The sequence below is a fragment of the Zalophus californianus genome, chromosome 2, assembly GCF_009762305.2.
Source record: "Zalophus californianus isolate mZalCal1 chromosome 2, mZalCal1.pri.v2, whole genome shotgun sequence".
Lineage (NCBI taxonomy): Eukaryota > Metazoa > Chordata > Mammalia > Carnivora > Otariidae > Zalophus > Zalophus californianus.
In genome coordinates this window covers 33453948-33475782 of record NC_045596.1, presented here as the reverse complement: position 1 = coordinate 33475782, position 21835 = coordinate 33453948, and positions in this window count along the sequence as shown.

Below are 21835 nucleotides of genomic sequence, written 5' to 3'. Positions count from 1 at the left end.
GGGCGGTATATGATGAACTGCCAAATAGACCTTTCCGGGCAGTAAGGTATTCGCAATTCGCAGGTGACAGAAGATCTTGTTTGTGTCTGCAGGTGAAGTGCTGGCCAACTTCTGGTTTTCTGTTGTGAAATTCTAGACTCATTCATTCATTCAGCAAATACACATTGAGCTACTAGGATGTCTCAGGTGCCGTGCTACATGCTAGGGATACAGAAGTGAGCAAACAGGGGTGCCTGGGTAGCTCAGTCTGTTGAGCGTCTGACTCTTGGTCTCTGCTCAGGTCGCGGGATCGAGCCCCAAGCCAGGCTCTGTCCTCAGTGGGAGTCTGCTTGAGGAGTGTCTCTCTCTGCCCCTCCTCCACTGCGCGTGAGCGTATGCGCACTCTCTCTCTGTCTCTCAAATAAATACATAAATCTTAAAAAAAAAAAAAAAAAAACGAACAGGCAAGGGTCCTGCCCTCATGGAGATTACATTCTGGTTGGAGACAGCCAGACAGTGAATAAATAAACCCATTTGTGGGTTTACTAATTTACTAATTTATGGGTTTATTTACTAATTTATGTAAATAAATTAGTATTTAATTGCAGATCATGATGAGCCCTAGGAGAGAAAGCTTACATCAGGAAGTAAGAGAGAATGGGGGGAGAGGGGAACAGTCAGTTTGGCGTGTTAGAAAAGGCTCCCCTGAGGAAGAAGCATTTGAACTGAGTTTACCCCAAGTAGGCAGTGGCAAGAATGGAGTTTACCCCAAGTACTTGTTGAAGTAAGACTACCGCTGGCCTGCATTAAGCAGCATCCTTTTATTTCCATAAATAATTAGTTTGGAGGATAGAGATAAAAGCTAAAACGCAGTTTATACTTGTTTTGCCTTCTGGACGTTAGGAAAAAGTCCATTTGTAATGAACATATGCTTCCGTGCACGCACAAACACACACACATTCTCCTGCTCACACCCCACCCACAGCTCTCCCATCCCACTTCATAGAGTAATTTTACAAAAGAATGTAGGAAAATCATCCCAGATCCCTAGCAGGTCTGCCTCAACGTTTCCCAGAAGCTCCTGGGGAGGCTTTCAGAGAGGTGAAACTTTTCTTTGAATGCTCTCTTCCTCAGTGTGACCATGACTTCCTGAGAAGTCCACTCTGCTCAGGTGACTGTCCCTGAGCTCTCATTAGCTGGAGTCTTCGCTAGTCCAAGTCGGACTTCATGCGTGACATCACAAGTTCACCCCGGCCCTTCGCCTTGCTGAACGCTGTTTCCTGGAGCTATATCAGGAAATAGTTGAGGTAATAATTACTTTTCAGCTCACACTGACATCACCGATTAGAGACAGGGTAATATGTGGCCTCAAGCAGGACCTGCACAATTAGACTGCCTGGGTTGGAGTCCCGGCTTTGCTGCTGCCTACCTATGTGGCCATGGACAGCTCACTTCTCTGCGGGAGTCTGAGACATTGCGCCTGACAACCTGCCGGGTCAGATGTGTTTTTGGAATCTGGAATATTTCAGATTTTAGAAAGATAATATGTTGCAGGTACTCTGCTTAATGCTACTAACCGGGTCTGGGGCAACATCCTATCATCAAACACATCACTGTTTCTCCAGCAAAGCCCGTGGATACTCAGACATATTGGAAGAAAGGAAGTCTATAGAGTCTTGGTTCGAGTCTGGAGAGTCTAGATTTGGCTGCTAGATGACTTCTAAAACATACTTGGTTTTCAGGGCTGTAGTGTCTTCCTTAACAGGTGATGTGTATGTCTTGGGAGGATTCAGTGGAAAGACATACGTGAAGTGCTGAGACCCCAGGCACTGAGCAGGTGTGGACTGTTACTATAAAGCCCACTTATTTGTGATTATAAAGCCATTGTAGACTGAGTAGAAATTCGACCTACATGTCATTTTCTTCTCTTCTCCCTCCCAACCAATGGGCCTTGACTGTGTGCGAGGCACAGTGCTAGGTGCCGCAGGAAGACAGGTGGCGAGCAGACAGGACCCCTGCCTTGCACTTCAGTCATGGCACCTGCGGCCACACACACTGCCTGCTCTTTGTCCTTTTTTTTTAATGATTGCTTTGTATATCCTACTTTTTCCTAGGTATTTTCCATGCTGGGCTATTTGAATTTTGTTAGAATCAAACCATCCCCCAGATATACTATTGTGCTTGGTACGTTGTCAAACTGCATTGTAAAAGGAGAGGGGACAGGAAATCATGACACGTGACCCATATAACTGGAAATGGTTCTCGGGCAGGAAATTAGAGTTGAGACAGTCACGAGAGGAAGTATAGTTCTGTTGAATGAGCACTGATGGCAGGACTGAGGGCAGTTGTTACTCAAGCACACTCCTGCTGAGCGTATTCCATGTGCCAGGCACTGTGCTGGGGCCTGAGATTATAGAAATGAATGTGGCAGGCTCTGTGAGTGCTTTAAGTGAGGTGTTGGCTGATGTTCACAGTTTCTGTGTGAGCCTGGAGAAACCAGCCAACCTCTCTGAGCCTATGTACTTACCTTCAGAACAAAGGCCAGAGGGGCACCTGGCTGGCTCAGTCGGTAGAGCGTGTGACTCTTGATCTTGGGGTTGTAAGTTCGAACCCCACATTGGGTTTAGAGATTACCTAAAAATAAGATCTTTAAAAAAAAAAAAAAAGGCTGGAGTAGGTTATAAGTTTTTTTAAAGGCCCATTTTACCTTCAGAAGTCTGTGGTCCTAAAGAATTACTGAACTGTCTTGCTGGTCAACCACTGTCTACCACTCTGGGATTCAAGTAAAGGCTAGGGACTTTTGTTGCAATAAGAGAGGCTTCATATTCAGGTAGACCTTAAGAAGGATTTGGTGTGTTGGAACATGTTTCATTCGGGTTTATTATCTCTGCAAGCAGGGATATTTCATTTCTCAAATAATGAGTATTGACTAGTTTTAGACTCTGTTTGAGGAGAGAAAGCCCTTTTTGTGGAGCTTATATTTCATTAGGGCACAGAGATAATAAAAAGTGATAAAAATGAATACATAATGTAATTTCAGATAATTATAAGTACAAAGAAAAAAATAAAGATAGAAAAAGAAGAGAGAGTGCAGGGTTGGTGCTTGGAGGGCTGTTTTCAAAGAGTAGTCAAGGAGGACTTCTTGGAGGAGGTGATATTAGAGCAGATGCCTGAATCTAGTCAGAGAGAAAGCCAGACACGGAAGGCTGGGAAAGGAAATTCCAGGCGGGGTTGACTATGAGTGCTAAGGCGGAGAGGCGAGAAAGAGTTGGCAAGTTGAAGGAACAGCCAGGAGGCTGGTGGTGTGCCTAGAGGGAGAAAGGGAGTGGGAAAGGGGCAGAAGGGAAATACACAGAGCCATGGAGGCTCCTGGAGGGGAGCCCTGGGAAGGACTTTGGATTTTATTCCAAGTGTAAGGTGAAGCCATTGGAAGGTTTTGAGAAGGGAAGTGACATGCAAGATTGCTCTACTAGAATATGGATTCAGCAGTCATTTATCAGGGGTTGGTGTAACCCTGGTGTAAGTTCATTTAGTCCAACCTGATATTACTACTGTATGTGGACTCAAATTTTTAACAGTTGAGGTAATAGCATCTGCATCCGTATCTTTTCTCTCTATATTCCTTTTACAAAAGGTCTTGTGTGAAGATGGATTGCTTTCTAAAGGAAAAACGTTGCCATTTTTGAGTTGATGCTTGTACTTTTATCTTTTATTATTTTTATTTTTTTTTTGAGAGAGAGAAAGTGGGGGAGGAGGGCCGGAAGGAGAGGGAGAGAGAATCTTAAGCAGGCTCCACTCTTCAGCGTGGAGCCTGGTGCAGGGCTCCATCTCCCAACCCTGAGATCATGACCTGAGCTGAAATCAAGAGTCAGACGCTTAGCTGACAGAGCCACCCAGGCGCCCCATCTTTTATCTTTTTCAGTGCAACTTTTGAAAAGTTAGGCTCTTCAGTTCTCCTTCCCTTCCTTCTTTCTTCCCTCCCTTCTTTCTTAGAAACAGATGCTTTAATATTTTCTAACACATCTAGATTCCCCGCATGCCCGTGTTAATAGAAGCCCGTGTTTGGGTAGGGCGGCTCGGCGGCGGTGTGGTTTTCTTTCGTTGTACAAAGATACCTCGGGAATATTGTACAAAGGTGGTGGAACTGAAATTTTTAGTTCTGTTTTCTTGACACCCATCTTGTTTTGGCTTCTGGTACACGGATTCCGTGTTGCAAAAGTGAAAGTATGTACTAGAGTATGTTAAAAGTTAAGCAACAATTTCAACTGCGACAAACCGTCTTTTGAACTTGGCAGCCTCAAACCATACGTATTTTGTGGTAACCTTGTTTTCTTCGGTATTTAACACTCGGCTGTGACGCAGGCCCGTGATGCCCCGTGGACACTCTGATGGTGGAAGCGGCCTCAAGTTCCCTTGAGAAATATCTGTGGCAGGCTGGGATTTGCTACCTAAGTTAGTAACTGTCCAGTTTGTGCTGAGATATATGTCAAAGCCACAAGAGGGCAGCTTGTGCAGTGAATCTGGGGGTAAAAAGTGCTGCTCTTCAGACAGGGCATAGCGAGGGGGAAGACTTCTGAATTGTTCAAAATGTTTCTTGCATAAGGAAGCTTTTTTTACATTATTCGCCACCTTTGTCCATTCAAAGAGGCGATGTTTTTGGAAGTTAAAAGATTGAAGGCAAGTTCTTTCACACAAATCTATTTTCTCCTCTTTGCACTAGGGCTCTGTTTCCCTTTAAATGCCCCTTTTTCCCAGGCTTCCAGCCCTCTGTCTTTACTGAAATATAATTTACATGTAATAAAATGCATGCATTTTTAGTGATACGTGGAACACATACAGCTGTGGATCCACTGCCCCAATTAAGATAAAGAAATGTCCATCTCTCTAGAAAGTTCCCTTGTGCCCCTTTGCAGTTAGTCTCCTTTTGCAGGTCCCACATCTCCTTGAGTCCTTAATCTTTGAAAAATGTTTACCTGAGACAAAGTGTTTTTATAAATTTAAAGTAATGGAGATGCACAAATATTCGGACTTATCTAAGAGGTTGTGTGAGAGTTCTTGGGAGACCAAGGGAATCAGGCAGCTCCTTTCCAAGGCAATTATATAAGTTTTTACTCTGCGGTTGTGGTGGTGGTTTTAACCTGGCTCATATTCACTGAGAGGGAGCACTGTCCTTAATTGCCCAGGCATTAATTATCCATTTGTTCTTTAAAGCTTATTTAGGCTTTCATAATAGCTAACATTTATTGCTCAAGAAATCCTACCTCTAAGGGAAGTACCATTATCACCCGTATTTACAGATGGGGAGACTGAGGTACAGTCACACCTCGCTTTGATGGCAAAAAAGAATGAGTGGAGTTAGTTTCCTGATGTGAAATTCAAAGTTTCTTAAGAAATGCATGATCTCATTGATCAAAGTAGTTCCTGGCTTAAAAAAAAAAAAAAACACCAAAAAAACCCCAGCAAAACCCAAAACAGCGCTTCTCTTTACAAACATAATGTCCCTGGGCAGTGTCACCAATGGCCACGGTTGAACACCATGATGATTCCAATTCTGCCTCCCTGACCTTGACCACCAAGTATCCCTGTGTCTGTTTTGCTGGTTCCTGCCCTGATGGGTCACCTTGCCTGAGCCTCTTCTGCATTGTGGTCAGAGTGATCTTTCCAACATGCAGTTCCAGTAATGTCACCTTCCTGATTAAAATTCTCCACTGGTTTACTGGGCAATAAAATGTGAGCTCTGGTTCCTGGCCCTGTTAGCTCTACGCCCTGCCACTCTCTGTGGTCCACCTTCAGTCCAACTAGTTGTCATTCTCCAACAATGCTGTGCTCTCCTGTCCCCACAACCCAGGGACTGGCTGTTCCTTCTGTCTGGAAAATGCCCTCTCCTCCTTCTCCATTATTCCTGTCTGCCATACCCTCAGAACTTGGCTCTTACCTTCCTCAATTAACCTTGACAGAGTTGGAATTGTCTTCTTCCCACTGACATACTGGGGGTCAAGACTGCAAATGAATTTGGGTGGGGGGCGGGGAGGACACTTCGTAACAGGCAGAAACACAAACTCTCAACCACTGTGGTCTCTCCTGGGTGTCTGATGCGCGTTTTGTAACAAGTTACTGAAGGCGAAGGCAGGAACCATCAGAGAGCACTTTGCTCACCAAGGCAGAATCGGGACGGACACATCGTGCACCTGCTCAGACACCTGATCTCCGCTACGATCACTTTGATCTTGGGACCATATTCGTGTTTCTTAAAACAACTGAACTTCAGTTAAAACACCAAGTAGAATTTAGGTGCTTTTCTGTTTGGAAATATATATCCTTTCATTCTGTGCACTCCCAAAACCGACATCTGGGCTGCAACCCTTTTCTTCACTCTGGGTTCAGTGGATGGTAGAGGTAAAAGCCACGTAATGACCTGGCACCGCCTCCGTTTGCTGTGAGCAAACAGCCGGGCCCTTTATTACCCTTGAAACCGGCACTCGTGATACAGATTGGACTCAGAGAGGCAAGTCAAACGCCAAGTTTCTGTGGGTCAAAGTTCCTTCAAACACTGTATGTTAATCAAAAGCTCAACCTTAGTTAATTAGGCCATTTTGTTGGGAAGAACTTTGGAACAAACAATTACTGAGTTGGACGGCAGGAGTTAGCAGAGCTCAGTCTTTCGTTTCTCGGCACACGGTTGTGGCCTCGTGGTCTTTCTTGGAGGGTGCGGGAGTGAGACTCCTGGTGGGTATTCTTCCTTCTTGGTGGAGTGGCGGCCTAAGAAATCGGCTCTACAGAGCCTAGCCAATCAAATGTATTACTTAAAGATGAAGCTGAATAGTTATAGAATATTCTAGGGCTTTCAAAGGTAAAGGGACATTTATTTATTTATTTATTTATTTTTAAAGATTTTGTTTATTTATTTGACAGAGAGAGACACAGCGAGAGAGGGAACACAAGCAGGGGGAGTGGGAGAGGGAGAGGCAGGCTTCCCGCCGAGCAGGGAGCCTGATGTGGGGCTCGATCCTAGGACCCTGGGATCATGACCTGAGCCGAAGGCAGACGCTTAAACGACTGAGCCGCCCAGGCGCCACCAGTAAAGGAACATTTAAAACACCAACAGCTCACAACACTTCCAAATTTTTTGAGTGTTTGGTGATGTACCCTAAAAGACCACAAGTGAATGTGCCTCTGCCGAAGGAAATTTCGATGACCGTCATGATTGTAGCTGTCCTTTCACCGAGTTTTCTCTTGTACGGGGCCCTAAAGACTTCCTATCTGTCATCTGTTGTCACAATGTCCTTAATAGGTGGGTAATATTAGGCCCATATTAGATGAGAAAAAGAAGGCTCAGAGAGGGTGAGTAAAATGCCTGGGCTCACCCAGCTAGCGGGCAGTAGATCTAAGTTTTGAGCACGTGGGCAAACCTTGGAGCTTCCCTTTCCTGTTACACCACCTCTACCAACATTTCCCCTTACTCATCAGAGTCAGATTTTCTTCCTTGAATGTCCTTTTAGTTAATAGGAACCTGAATAGCCCTGCAGAATTGGCAAAAGTACGAGTCCTTTTTTTCTCTGTGTATTTGGGCCGGTGGAAATTTCCTATATGGCCCGGTTGTGTGGCTTTCCTTGTACCATGCGCACACAAAGGGTGCATGATGGTAATTAAACCCCACATTTCTTCTTACCCCCCCTCCTCCATTACGCTTAGCAGCTGCTGGTTGCATACTCCTCGTTAGCTGTCTCTGGGTCAATAATGTTATCATTTCCATTTCCCAGCTCAGGTAACAGGCACTTGGGGAACACCTTGCATCAGGTCACCCAAAAGAGATCAGCCCTTCTGGGCTCACTGAGGAGGTTTGGTAAATCAGGCTGGCTTCATTTTTACCATGGCTCAACTGAACATAATCCAGGGGTGGAAACAAGTAGGTGAATATTACATAGTGACATTCAAATGCTAATCCTTTATTATTACTATTATTTTTTATTTTTATTTATTTATTTTTTTTAAAGATTTTATTTATTAATTTGACAGAGAGAGAGAGCGAGAGCAGGAACACAAGCAGGGGGAGTGGGAGAGGGAGAAGCAGGCCTCCCGCTGAGCAGGGAGCCCGAAGTGGGGCTTGATCCCAGGACCCTGGGACCATGACCTGAGCCGAAGGCAGACGCTTAACGACTGAGCCACCCAGGCGCCCTACTATTATTTTTTTAAACCAGCACATACTGTTTCTGCTTCTGGGTGTTTGCTTAGTGTAACTAGGCCAGAGTACTCTCTGAGGACTTCCACAATCACAAAGAATGACAGGAGCTACATTTGAATGACTGCTTAAACTCTTTTAATACTGATTTCTTCCTATAGTTTTTACTGCATTTCATCAACTCTAGAATGCATTTGTCCTCCACCATTTAACATGTCTGAAATTGGGATGCATCTTATGGAGACTTAGATTCAGTGACATACAGCACTCCTCTGAATAATCCCTGAACGACCAACATTATGTGTTCTCTACCTCCTATTTTTCACAGAATACAAGTTTTTTGTTTTCTGGTTTGCTTTTTTTTTGAGCTAGGGAATGAATATTTTCTTTCTTCCTTCCTTTCTTTATTTCTTTTGAGGATCTTATTTATTTATTTGAGAGACGGCACAAGTGGGGCGAGGGGCAGAGGGAGAAGCAGGCTCCCTGCTGAGCAGGGAGCCCAGTGTGGGACTCTATCCAGGGATTCCAGGATCATGACCTGAGCTGAAGGCAGACGCTTAACCTTAACCGACTAAGCCACCCAGGTGCCCCAGGAATGACTGTTTTCATGTTAAAGAGCAAATCATTAAGAACTTTGTATGTCTCAAAGAATTTATGATTCTAACCCTGAAAGAAGAACTAATTGCTTTGGTGACTTCATACAATGGTTTTGAGATTCATAGCCCTGGGACCTCATAAGCAGTGGTGCTGGACCTCAGGACAGCCCGTGTGAGATCCCGGAGCAGCATCCCAGGCAGCCAGTCCCCAAATCAGACATTCTTATCCAAAGCCAGGTTCCCCTCCAGCAATCAACATTGTAAGATTTGCAACTGATAACTTCTTGCTGTGCCCCCAGAATGATTTGTCAGCATCCATTTATCTGTGAATGAATCCAAATCCACGTTTGTGTCAAATGCATGGGAAAATACATCTTTCTAGAGTCAGTATCCTAGAAAGTGCAGGATTCCTTCAGCCACATGGATCTGGTTTATATAAGCTTTTTAAGATTTGCATAACCTCCATATTGTAGGGCCCCAGGAGTATGGATGGATCCAGGAAAATAGGAAAATAGGTTAATAAACATTTTCTGAGCACCTACTATGTGCCAGGGTCTGTGCTAGGTATTGGGTAATTAAGAGATTAAGACAGATTAGATTTCTCCTCCCAGGAAGCTGGTCTAGTAGTCAAGACAAACATTAAGTAAAAAAAGAGTAGGGGCGCCTGGGTGGCTCAGTTGGTTGAACATCCAACTCTTGATTTCGGCTCAGTTTGTGATCTCAGGGTTGTGGGGTCGAGCTCCTCGTCAGTCTCACACTCTGTGGGGAGTCTGCTTGGGATTCTCGCTCTCCCTCTGCCCCCAACCCCCCAATAAATAAATCAATCTTTTTTTTTCTTTTTTGTCATGAGTGGGCTGAAGAATTGTAAGGAGTTCAGGGAGTTTAAAACCAGAGGACCTAACTTAAGTAGAAGGTGTGACCACCAGGGAAGGTTCCTTGGAATCCAAGTGGTGTTTTGAGTCCCAAAGAAGAAAGAATGGCTTGCTAGGCAGAGGGAGCTTGGGGGCAGGTGGTAGTGACTGTACCAAATGAGAAACAACCTTTGTGAGGGTCTCAACTTAGGAGAGTGTCAGCTTCAAGGAGTAAGCGTGAACCTAACTGGGCAAGAGGGAGAGGGAGAGAAGGTTTCAGAGGAATAGATAGAAGGACTCAGTCAAGTTTGTGGAAGGATCTTTAAAGCTCCTTAGAGATTGATTTCAAACTGATCAGATTTTTTGTTTTTGTGGTTCAGACAAATTCTTCCTTCTCTGTCAGCATTATTTCCTAGAGCTGGATCCCATTTTCTTGCGAAGCCTTTGAATTCTCTCCAAATCCATGTTCTTAATTTCCCTTACCACCCTCCCACAGGAAGGTAATCAGGGAAGGGGGAACATAGGCATTGTATATGATTCCACCCACCCAAATGCCAGATTAAAACAAAAAAAAAGATAGCTTAAATAGAACAGAGTCCAGCATATTTGACCCTGCTTCCATTTTTGGACCATTATGAGATTCTCAGGTTTCAAGTCTTAGCGTTCTATGTTGACATTTCTATCACGAGTACTGCCGGGCAGAGGAACTTTAGTCAGTAAACTAAACTGGCAGGTTCAGAAATTCATACATGTACATGTGCAAACACACATGCATTCACACACAGAACCCCAGTTCCATTGAATTAGCCGTGTCAGGCTTGCTCATTTCTTAATCATGGGTGAATTTGATGTCATTTTTCGAGAGTTCTGTTTAGTGCAGGGGGTGACCAGAGCTAGACAGATCTTTTTTAACAGGCTTATAATCTTATTTGGAGATTTTTTTTTTTTTAACCTCAGTGTGAGATAAAATTGGTCTCTTTTCTCCATACAGAACTGGCCATGATTGATAATAAAGAAATCTGTGGGGCGCCTGGGTGGCTCAGTCGTTAGGCGTCTGCCTTCAGCTCAGGTCATGATCCCAGGGTCCTGGGATCGAGCCCCGCATCGGGCTCCCTGCTCAGCGGGAAGCCTGCTTCTCCCTCTGCCACTCCCCCTGCTTGTGTTCCCTCTCTTGCTGTGTCTCTCTCTGTCAAATAAATAAATAAAATCTTAAAAAAAAAATTGAACTTTTGGTGACTCTTTGGCCAGTCCTCTTAAAAAGCTAGCATCTAGATTATTACCTGATTTTTCTCAAGCCACAGGAAGTCTGTGCTCCCCCATCAAGATACGGGCATCAGAGGTTAGATGGTGGAGATCCCCAGGAAAGACAAAGGAGAAAAATATTATGGAGTTGCTGATGGAAACTTGACATGAAATAGTAAGATGTTTTGAGTACCGACCCTTTCCTACACATTGTAGCCTAGCGTCCCCTTCCAAGTAAGTTAATAAATTAAGAAGTGGATATTGTTTAACCTGCAAACCCCCCCCCCAAAAAAAAACCCCTGCAACTTGGAAAAGCAAGTTGCTTTTGAAAAGGAGAAGGTGGGTTGCGAAACACATTCTTTTCTGTGGTAACATGCTGTTCATGTTTCTGAATTGTAGCTCTCAGTCAGTAACAGATTTCTTAGCAACAGTTCTTCCAAAATCCCTGGAAATGATCTTTCCGTTATTATTATCATTTCCCAAGAAGGCAGACTGTAATTTCAATAGAACCTAGGTCATCCCCTAACTGTTGCACAGTTCATGTGGTCCATATGAAGGAAATTTGCTGGAAAACATACACACAAAGGTCAAGCAAAATGAGTTGGAAGAGATTATCGTTTGTTTAATCAGGTACTAATAGGCACCTGTCACAAAATGACCCCACACTGCTCAAGGCAGTCTCCAAAGGCAGGTTCTAAACACAACTTTTCTGCTTCCTCACCTGAAAATAGAAGGGTTGTTTTCCTCTTACATAATACTTCTTAATATTTGCTTTGTGCCATATAATTTACTACTACACAGAGAGGGGGAGAAAGGCCTGGAATTTAATTTGATTCAAATTGATAAACCTACAAAGTCCCCACCCCCCCCAGGAAAGATACTGGGGCAGGTGCATGAGGGATACACAGTTGCTCAGACGTGATCCTTGCTCCAGAAGAGCTTAAGAATGAAAGTTTAGAGGCACCTGGCTGGCTCAGAGGGTAGAACTTGCGACTCTAGTTCTCAGGGTCGTGAGTTCAAGCCCCGTATTGTGCGTGTAGAGCTTTCCCGGGGGAGGGGAGGGAATGAAAGTTTAATCGTTTAGTTAAGAAATATTAACAATAAAACGAGTGCATTAGAACAAGCAACATCATAACTCAGATATTTAATGGCATTTTTGAAAATGCAGTAGAAATTAGTGGATCTGTTTTCTCACCTATATCCAGATGTACCAGAGAGTAAACTCATCGCCCTTTCACAGGATCTCTTATTCTCCTTTTCTTTTGTTTGATCTCTGACCCAGCTCAACGTCAGTGCTAATTCAGGTACGAGGCCCGCTGGTGTTGAGAACTTATGCAGAAGTAATCCTGAAGTCCTTTCCAGTTTATAATTATCAATGTGTAATTACCATGATGATATAAACTGAAGAACTTTCCAAGACTTGGCATCAGAGTATTTGGGCCCAACTCAGACTTAGCCTCTTGTAGATACAGTCAGTCTGGGACTAACCAAGAAATACTGAGATTGGTTTCCTGAACCCAAACGAACATATGTTTGGAAAAACTGGTTTCCACAGGGAGTTTGTGATTAATCCCAAACTGGACGATTTCCCCTTTTAAAATTATTTCATTCATATGGACAAAAGTTTCATAGAGCCAGTGTTCCTTTGGCAACCTGCTCCTTGATGACTTGCTATTTGCAAAACAAGGTGACCCGTTTTCAAAACTGAAAAGGTAGAAAGGGGTTGTGGGCTGTGACTCAGGTTTGCCGACAAACGGAGGACTGTCTTCCTAAGGGGAAGATGTTTGTTCCCACCATGGACAAGGAAAAAGAAAACTGTGGGCATCAACAAGATGTGTGTGTCTTTTGGCAGAATAACAGGTCGATGGTGGCCTTACATTTTGTGGGAGGGCATTTGGTGCTCCGGAAAGCAAAGAGAAGGTCATGAGGCTGACATCTGTGGCCAATGACAGCATTGAACCCTTAGGCAAATTTCAAGGGCGACAAGGAAATATCAGCCCTGAAGTTTCCAAGAACGAGGTCTTCAGACCGGTCATTAGACATGCATCACAGTTATGTTGAGCTGGAGCATCATCGGGGGCTGTGTGTTGGTTCAGACAGGTTTCCCCCAGCTGTGTGCATAGCTGCCATGGCAAGGGCAGGTGAGAATGGAATATCTAATGGTCACTTCAGCCATACTGGGGGGGGCAGGGTGTGCCTGGGCCACCAAAAGATAACAGTAACGAAACAACTACATTGCTTTCATCAAGAATGGCAAAAATCCAGTGTCTGCAAAATAAGCGCGGTCCTTTTGAAACTAAGACCAAGATCAGCAAAATACAAGGGGCATCTCAAGCAAAGGATGGAGTGGTGGTTGAGAAGTCAGGCTGGCACGAAAGGGGGCTGGACACAGACCGGGTCTTCACATCTAGGGGTGTCAGTGGTACCTACTGATTTTTGTTCGTTTCCACATGTGCAGTCACCAAGGGATTCTTAAGGTCATAAGACATTGTACTTAGAAGGAACCCTAGAGGTGATGATGGGAATCATGATGACAGTGAACATTTCTTGAGTGCGCTTACATGTGCTCTAGGCATGAAAGAAGTCTTTTACTTAACTTGTCTCTTACTCGGATGGCCTCATTTCATTTCCATGAAAATCCCGTAAAGAAAGTGTTAGGATACCAGTTTGGCAAATGAGGAAACGGAGGTATGAAAGAGAATATGTAACTTGCACAAGATCACACAGGCATAGGGCTAAGCTGGCTCCCACACCGAGGTGGGGCTCGTGGCTCCTCAGAGGGCCGAGGGATCCTCAGAAAAAGGCAGGCTCGTTGCCCAGAGTTCATTGACTGGCCGGAGCCTGTAGGAGTTCGCTAACACATGCTTAAGTAGAAATGACAAGGGGATGCATTGAAAATGACAGATCCTACAGTTTGAAGTAGAAACTATGTAGAGTTTGCTATGCAAATGATAAAGTGTTCAGGTGGGTACTGTGCTGGCCTCCACTTACCCCTCACTAAGGAATTGGCTCCAACTCTTAACCAGTCAGTCAGATCTGGATCCCAGACTCTTTCCTGTGCCCCTTGAACTGTTTTTGCTCTGGGACATCTGCTGGTACTTCAGGTTTCAGTCATTTTGAGAACTTAAAAAAAAAAAAAAAAAAAAAAACCCACACCAACGACAGGGTGCCGTTCCCTGAGACTCTGATTCAGTTGGTTTGAGGAGGAGCCCAGCTATTATTTTTGAAAAATTTGCCATTGGCTCTCGTGTCTCTCCATTGCGGACGGAAACTGGTTTAGACGTTGCTTCTTAACCTGGCGAATGGTGGTATATTTCTTTTTTGGGAGAAAATATTCTGTGTCCTCCAGCGGCTGTTTTTGTTTTTGCTTTCGCTGTGGTCTGTGAAGATGGATGGGGCCTTAGGAATCCTTTGGTTCCTAGGAAGACTGCTGTCACTACGTGGTGCAGTCCTCGCTGAGAATGGATCCCCTTGTCCACACCACCCCGTTATGAGTCCTGTGGACCATGCCCGTACTTCCTCCCTACAACACTGCTCAGAGCATATGGCTTAACTTTACACCTAAAATCTTACAGACTGCAGCAGGCTTGATGCTGTTCATACCGTTTCAAGAGCAAGGGAACATTTTTGTCTTATGACAACTCTAGCCATCTCTAGGTGATAGTCATTTAAAATACATACCAACATACATATATACATATTTTAGTTCCATTTTATGTCTGGGGGAGATTCTCAAAAATCTCATCTGACCCTTAATGAGACACCAATAAGAATAGATTAAGAAGCTGGTCTGACTAGTACCTTGATTCTTTTTTTAAGAGAGAGGGAGAGTGCGCACGTGGGCATGCAAGTGGGGGTGGGAGGGTATGGGGCAAGGGAGAGAGAGAATCTTAGGCAGACTCCACGCCCAGTGTGGAGCCCAATGCAAGGCTCAATCCCACGACCCTGAGAGCATGACCTGAGTCGAAATCAATAGTCAGACACTTAACCCACTGAGCCACCCAGGCGCCCCAAGACCAGTACCTTGATTATAAAGTGAGGAAATCAAGTCTGGAGTTTGAGAGGAGGCCCATGGAAATAGCCAGGCCTAGAACTCAGGTCCCTTGATGCGAATGCTCTTTCCCCTGCATCCTGCTGCCTCACTTAAAACTTTCTTCTGTGGCCTTTCCTTTTCATTCCTCCTACCCCCTTTCTAGTTCTAGTCATAACTGTATTCCTGAACTACTGCAATAGCCAGGGAAGGATAAAAACCAACCTGGAGGGGCGCCTGGGGGGCTCAGTCGGTTAAGCGACTGCCTTCGGCTCAGGTCATGATCCTGGAGTCCCGGGATCGAGTCCCACCCACATAGGGCTCCCTGCTCAGCAGGGAGTCTGCTTCTCCCTCTGACCCTTCTCCCTATCATGTCATGTGCTCTCTCTCTCTTTCTCATTCTCGCTCTCGCAAATAAATAAATAAATAAAAAGACTTAAAAGGAAGAAATAAAATATCCAATATTAAAAAAAAAAAAAAACAACCTGGAAGAAACTGTAGCAAAATGCCAACCGTGGTTGAGTTTGGACAGTAGAGGTCTGATTTTCATTTTATACCTGCTTTTCTGTGCTTTATGCATTTTCTCTGATAAAAAGTATGACTTTCCTAAAGGAAACTCAAAACCATTAAGAGGAATAGCCTTCTTTCTGGTCTCTGAATGTATATATATATTCATCAGGCAACCCATTCTCTGGCGTGCTATTAGATTTGCCTTCCTAAGACATGTTTTTTTTTTTTTTTTTCCCTAGTCATTATCCTGCTTAAAGCTTCAGGGGCACCTATTGAGAAAAGTCCAAACTCCTGGAATCCAAAGGTCCCCTTGTCTAGCCCCACCCTCTACCTGTCCCCTTATCTCCCACCACACCCAACCCAATCCTCCCTTCCTGCCGGGTAGCATCCTCCCTGTCCGAGAGCCAGGAGAACTCTGTCCAGTTCCTCTACTCCGCTCTTCTGCTCCTGGAGCTCACACTCTGTCCTTTCCTGTTTACCTGTCCAAATCTATCTTTCTAGGCTCAGCTCTAAGTCCTTCCTCCTGAGCTCACCTTTGTCACCCTATCTGTATCAGGAGGGCACACAGATGTCATTATATATGACCAGGTGCAGGCTGTTGAAAATAGCCCGAGAGCCCATGTGTGCTCAGAGGGGAAGAGTTCTATGATCAGTTGTGGTTCCAGTCAGTGACACAAGAGGGGCAAGTGACAGAATGTATGTTACATAGTTTCCATCCAGACCTAGAACCTTTCTTTTAGATCTGTGATGTCCAGCAGAGTAGCCACTAGCCACACGTGGCTATTTAAATGTCGATTAATTAAAATGAAATAACAATTACAAGTTCACTTTCTTAGTCACATGACCCACATTTCAAGGGCTCAATAGCCACATGTGGCTACTGGCTGTCATAGTGAGCAGAGTTACGGAACAACGTAAGATGGAATATATGTGTTTGGTGTGTGCTTTGTTTTCTCAGTGAGGCCAGAAGCCTTTTATGGGCAGGATTCCTCTCTTTTTTGCATCCCTAGAGCACCTAGCCGGTGCTGGGCACATTGGAAGTATGTTGTAAGTATTTGTCGACTTGAATTTTTAGTACTGATTTGGCAATGTGCTGTAAAGTAGAACAGTAAAAAGAGAACTAATTTGGAAACCAGGAGTCTGTGGCCCCAGTTCCTCTGCCAATTAGTATGTGACTTGGAATATCTCATTTAACTGAAGTAGGTCCATGTCCTCAAGCGTAAACAGTTAAAGTGTAAGCTATACCAGCGGATTTTTCCAGGTTTGCAGTTTTGTGATACGTATGGAGTGTTCACTTTTATTTTTAAAAATTTTTTAAAAAGATTTATTTATTTCTTTGAGAGAGCAGGAGAGAGAGCACATGCGTGTGTGTGCACACATGTGTGCATGCGTGCAAGTCAGGGGATGTGCACAGGAAGAGAATCTTCATGCAGAACCCCCCCGCCCCGAGTTTGGAAAGTTGATGAGTCCCAGTTTCTGGCTGTGTCCTCCTTGACATTCAGCAGTTACGAGAATGAATTCTGGAGGCCCCTTGAAGGGGAGAGCTTCGAGAATCCTCCACCTCCTAAGCTTATCTAAGGAGAGAGGCCAGGCTTGCCTCTCAGTTTGTTCTGTTTCTCTTGCCCCTTGCCCTTTCAGCGAGCACTTGGGGGATCTAGATTGAGCAGATAAAGGGGCAAGCAAGGCTGGGCCAGGGTCTGAACTCAGGGAACAGCCCTGCCAGGTGGACCTGAGGCAAACTACAAAGCAGAGAGTATTAAAAGTAAAACAAGGACCCTTTTCCTTTGGATGTCCCTTGGGTTTCCCAAAACCTTCTTTCCACCTAGGCCTGTCCTCCTTGAGGTCTTCACCAAGTCTTGGTTTCTAAAATATACCTCTTCTTAATTATCCAGCACCCAGATTTGGGCATTTTTCCTTTCCTGATCTACCCATTTTTTTCTCCTCCCCTCTCCCATTCTCTCTTCTAGGCTCATTTTCAGAGTTCTTTCACCCTTCACAACTGTCCCCAGTATAATCCAGTTTACCTCACATCTAATAAAAATCCAAATTTACAAAACAAAAAAAGATTTGAAACGTAAATCTTCCCTTTGTTAAAGAAATTCCCCCCCATATGAAAGACTGGCATCTGTCTCCCTCCCTTTCTGTTTACCACTTTCTACATGACATTATAGCCTTTGGTGATAGGGACAGGGCCTCTAGTTGGCTGCAGGCAAATCCATTTTTTGTATTTGCAGATCCTGTGGCACCGTGAGTGCAAACCCTTGCCCCCATGCTGGATCATAAAAAAATTTACTTTCCCTCATTTGTTTACTGTTGAGCCTGAGCTCATTAAATATATGCAGTGGCCTGGGTCATGATCATACAAAAAAACAGGACCTTGGCTTGCTTACAACAATGGTTGCGTTTGCTTCGGTTGGTGCAGATTCATTTGGAGAAATTCCCAGTTTATACTCAAGGGTGAGTCTAGCTCAGCACCAAATCCCAGTGGCTTCCAATTAATAGTGATGAGCAGTGCCTGTGCACCATTGCTCCATTCTAGAATTCCAAGCCTGGAACAGTGCCGCTATCATGCCCAGGGGAGCGTCCATTAGAGAAGTTGGCTCTGGGCCAAAATGCTGATGGCCAGTTCTGGATAGAACTCCCTGCCACACAGCCTTGGGTTTCACCATTGCTCAGATAGCCGAACACACAACTGTGTGAGAGCTGAGAGAGAGGCGGTGGGGGTGGGGGTGGGGTGGGGGGGGAAGAAGCATCAGAGATTGAATTGTGAATATGCAGAAAAACCATCATCTTTGGGAATCTCCCCTAATTCAGAGTTCAGTCTAAGCCTCATAGTTACAAGCTGAGATTTTGGCAACGGAGGGGGTGGGTTCCAGTCCTGCCTTCCACCAGTAATTAGCTTTACTTGACTTTGGGTTTTTGTTTCCTCGTTGTAAAATAGGGATCGTAAGATAAACCTGCCACATAGGACTGGGGGGAGACTGAAGAGGTAGTACATGTTAAGAAGTTAGCACTGGGTCTTGTATACAGTGGATGCCTAATAAATGTTGGTATTAGTGTTTCAGCAGAGATGTGAAGGGTGTGGTCTCGTGCAGTGTTAATCAAACTTCTGGAGCTCAGTACATCTTAATAGGCAAAGAAAAATTTTTTTTTAAAGATTTTATTTATTTATTAGAGAGAGAGAATGAGAGATAGAGAGCACAAGAGGGAAGAGGGTCAGAGGGAGAAGCAGACTCCCCGCCAAGCAGGGAGCCCGATGTGGGACTCGATCCCGGGACTCCAGGATCATGACCTGAGCCGAAGGCAGTCGCTTAACCAACTGAGCCACCCAGGCACCCAATAGGCAAAGAAAATTTAAAAAAGTTCAATTAACTTCAGATAAGCTTCAGGTAAGCAATAAGTAATTTTTTAAGTATAAGTATGTCCCAAATGTTTCACGGGTACTTTTACCGGTGAAATAAGAAATTATCATTTCTTATTTATCTGAAACTCAAACTTAACTGGGTGTCCTTCATTTTTATTTGCTAAATCGGGGACAACCCTATCTTTGCATTTTTAAAAGTTACCGGGGGACCCAAAGTGCTATTGTTTATGTGGGTTGTACCTGTTGCTGTTGACCACGTTAGGAATTCAAACTGAGAAATTAAAAAAATATTCACTTAATTCCTTCAAAAATAACAATAGTGAACTTTTGTATTAAGAACATAAATAACACTTTTATGAAAAAACTGTACTTCCAAAAACAAGTAAATGGTAAGAAGAGTGCATTGTTGATGTTTTTGCAAATATCTCTCATGACTGGCTTGATAGAAATGAGCTATTTTTTTATATTTGATATATAACTTTTCACACTCTATAACATTAAAATCCACCCATTTATCTTGTACTTTGAATGGCTCTTTTACCCATGCATGATTTTGTAACATTGTGAATTGGTCATTTGGAAAATACTGGTTTACTGAGTTGTGAAGATCTTCTAAATATTGACACGTTTCGTTATATGATATTTTTAAAAAATCATCACATTTGTTAACATCACAACTAATCTCAGCTGAGAAGCCTTTAATTATTGGCACACTGTCCAGTGCGTGACAATTGCAGGTTCTCTGTAATTTTAACTTTTGACTTGAGAGTTTGAGGTTTATCACTGGAAACAGGTGCTGTCAGTTATGTTCTTTGAAGTAAGTGACAGGCACACTTCATTCCTTTTCCAGAAAATGTCTGCCAAATATCCGACTCTGAATAACCATGGTTTTGTCTATCAGTCATTCATTCAGGTAAAAATGGTGCTCTATGACAAAAACAGCTACAGTTCACTTTGTACCCCACAAAAGTGATTTTCCTTGACACTGTCATCATAATTCGGCGTGCAGCAAGAGAGCTTTATGCCTACTTCCCATTTCATCACACAGAAGATGACAGAGATACATACTTAGCAGTTAGGGTATAATAAAATCAATATTTTCTTGCATCATCAAGTATGTTCTTGAGGAAAATGGGCTCTAAAAGAAAACAAAACAAAGCAAAACAAAACAAACTTTTGAGTGCCTGGTAGTGAAAAAGGTACCTCTGCCTTATTCTATGCTGCTATGCCTACCACAGCCTTTACATCATTAGTGCACATGTCAACTCTGTGAAAAAGACAGAAATATTAGAATTATTATGAAAATAGTTATGACCTTATAGACTTCTTTATTTATTTATTTTAAGATTTGTTTCTTTTGTGTGTGGTGGGGAATGATCGGAGGGGCAGAGGGAGAGAGAATCCCAAGCAGACTCTGCACTGAGCACAGAGCCCTATGCGGGGCTCGATCCCACAACCCCGAGACCATGACCTGAGCCGAAACCAAGAGTTGGGCGTTCAACTTACTGCACCACCCAGGCGCCCCTGACCTTACAGATCTCTGCAAGAATCTTAGGGTCCTTCAGAGTGTCCGCGGACCTCAGTTTGAGAACTGCTAATCTAGTCCCAGTGAAAGACCGTGTTGGACAGAGAAGATTAATCATGTGTTCTTCTCACCTGTTCCAGCTCTTCTTTGGGCAACTTGGGAAAACATCAAGGGCTGTTGGGACACCTTGCTTGGGGTCTGAGTTTAGGCTGGGGTGGGTGATGAGCTGTTTCTGAGGCCACACTTGTAAGGTTCTTTGAAGCCCCCTTCTAGAGAACTGAAGAGGCATGGCTGATTCAGGGGGAGTGCCAAGGCCTTTGGCAACTTCTGGGAGTCTTGGCAGCTCCAAATACAATCTTCACCTTCTGCTGCTTCCTCCTCTGCTATCCCCTAGTGTCCAAGGGAACTCAAAATCCTTTCTAGAATCTGGAACCATCCTGCAGGACAAATACATGCTAGACTCAAGGATATCTAAGCTGGAAGGGGGCCTTTTGAACTGACAGATGCTTTGGAACAGTCCCAGGGTAATAGAGTAACACTTGCTAGCATTTGATTATTCTGCCCTATTGGAACTTTGCAGTTAAAAATTTCAGGGGTAGGGGCGCCTGGGTGGCTCAGTTGGTTAAGCGACTGCCTTCGGCTCGGGTCATGATCCTGGAGTCCCGGGATCGAGTCCCACATCGGGCTCCCTGCTCAGCGGGGAGTCTGCTTCTCCCTCTGACCCTCTTCCCTCTTGTGCTCTCTATCTCTCATTCTCTCTCTCTCAAATAAATAAATAAAATCTTAAAAAAAAAAAATTTCAGGGGTATACCTGCACACCGGCATAAACAATAGAGCACAAACTTGACTTAGAAGTATGTGGCTGGAAATGGGGAAATGCTATTATGAAGCATTTATATTGTGGAGAAGGCATGGTTCTTTCTCAGGAACACAGAATTTGGTTTCTGAGCAGCATGAAGTATAATATTTAAATACAGTGGTGCACCAAGTACTGTATCTATCCCACAGGGAATTTTAACCCAGCCTGCAGTGTCTAAAGTCAAATATCAAATTTGCAGCCACAGAAGAAATGAATATAAAAGGCCTCCTGAAGTGGGACAACCCGTACTGTCTATGTGGTTAAGTTGTGTGGTCAAATGACGGCCCCTATATTAGAGTTTGCCAATAGATTGCAAAGTGGACAGGACAGCCTGTCTTTGGCATAAGAAGAAAAGGTGGAGGGAGGAGGGTGGGGAGGCCAAGGCGGAGTAGAATAGAAGAACAGGGTCAAGCAGGTTCTGAACACAGAGTGGCAGAAAACACCAGCAAGATGGCCCTTGACTGGGGCAATAGTCACGTCCTTGGAGTGGGCAGGCTGCGGTGTGTTTGTGGCACTGGGACCGCCCAGGCTAGGAGTGAGGGTGGAGACCTGCTCTGATGTTCAGTTCCGTCATTAGCAGCTGCCTGCCCAGGGGCAATCTCTGAACCCGCCTCTTCCTGCCTGATGGCAGTAAATGAAGTGACATATATGTCAAGCTCCTGGTCACTGCAGACATTTAGTAAATGATGCTGGTCTCACA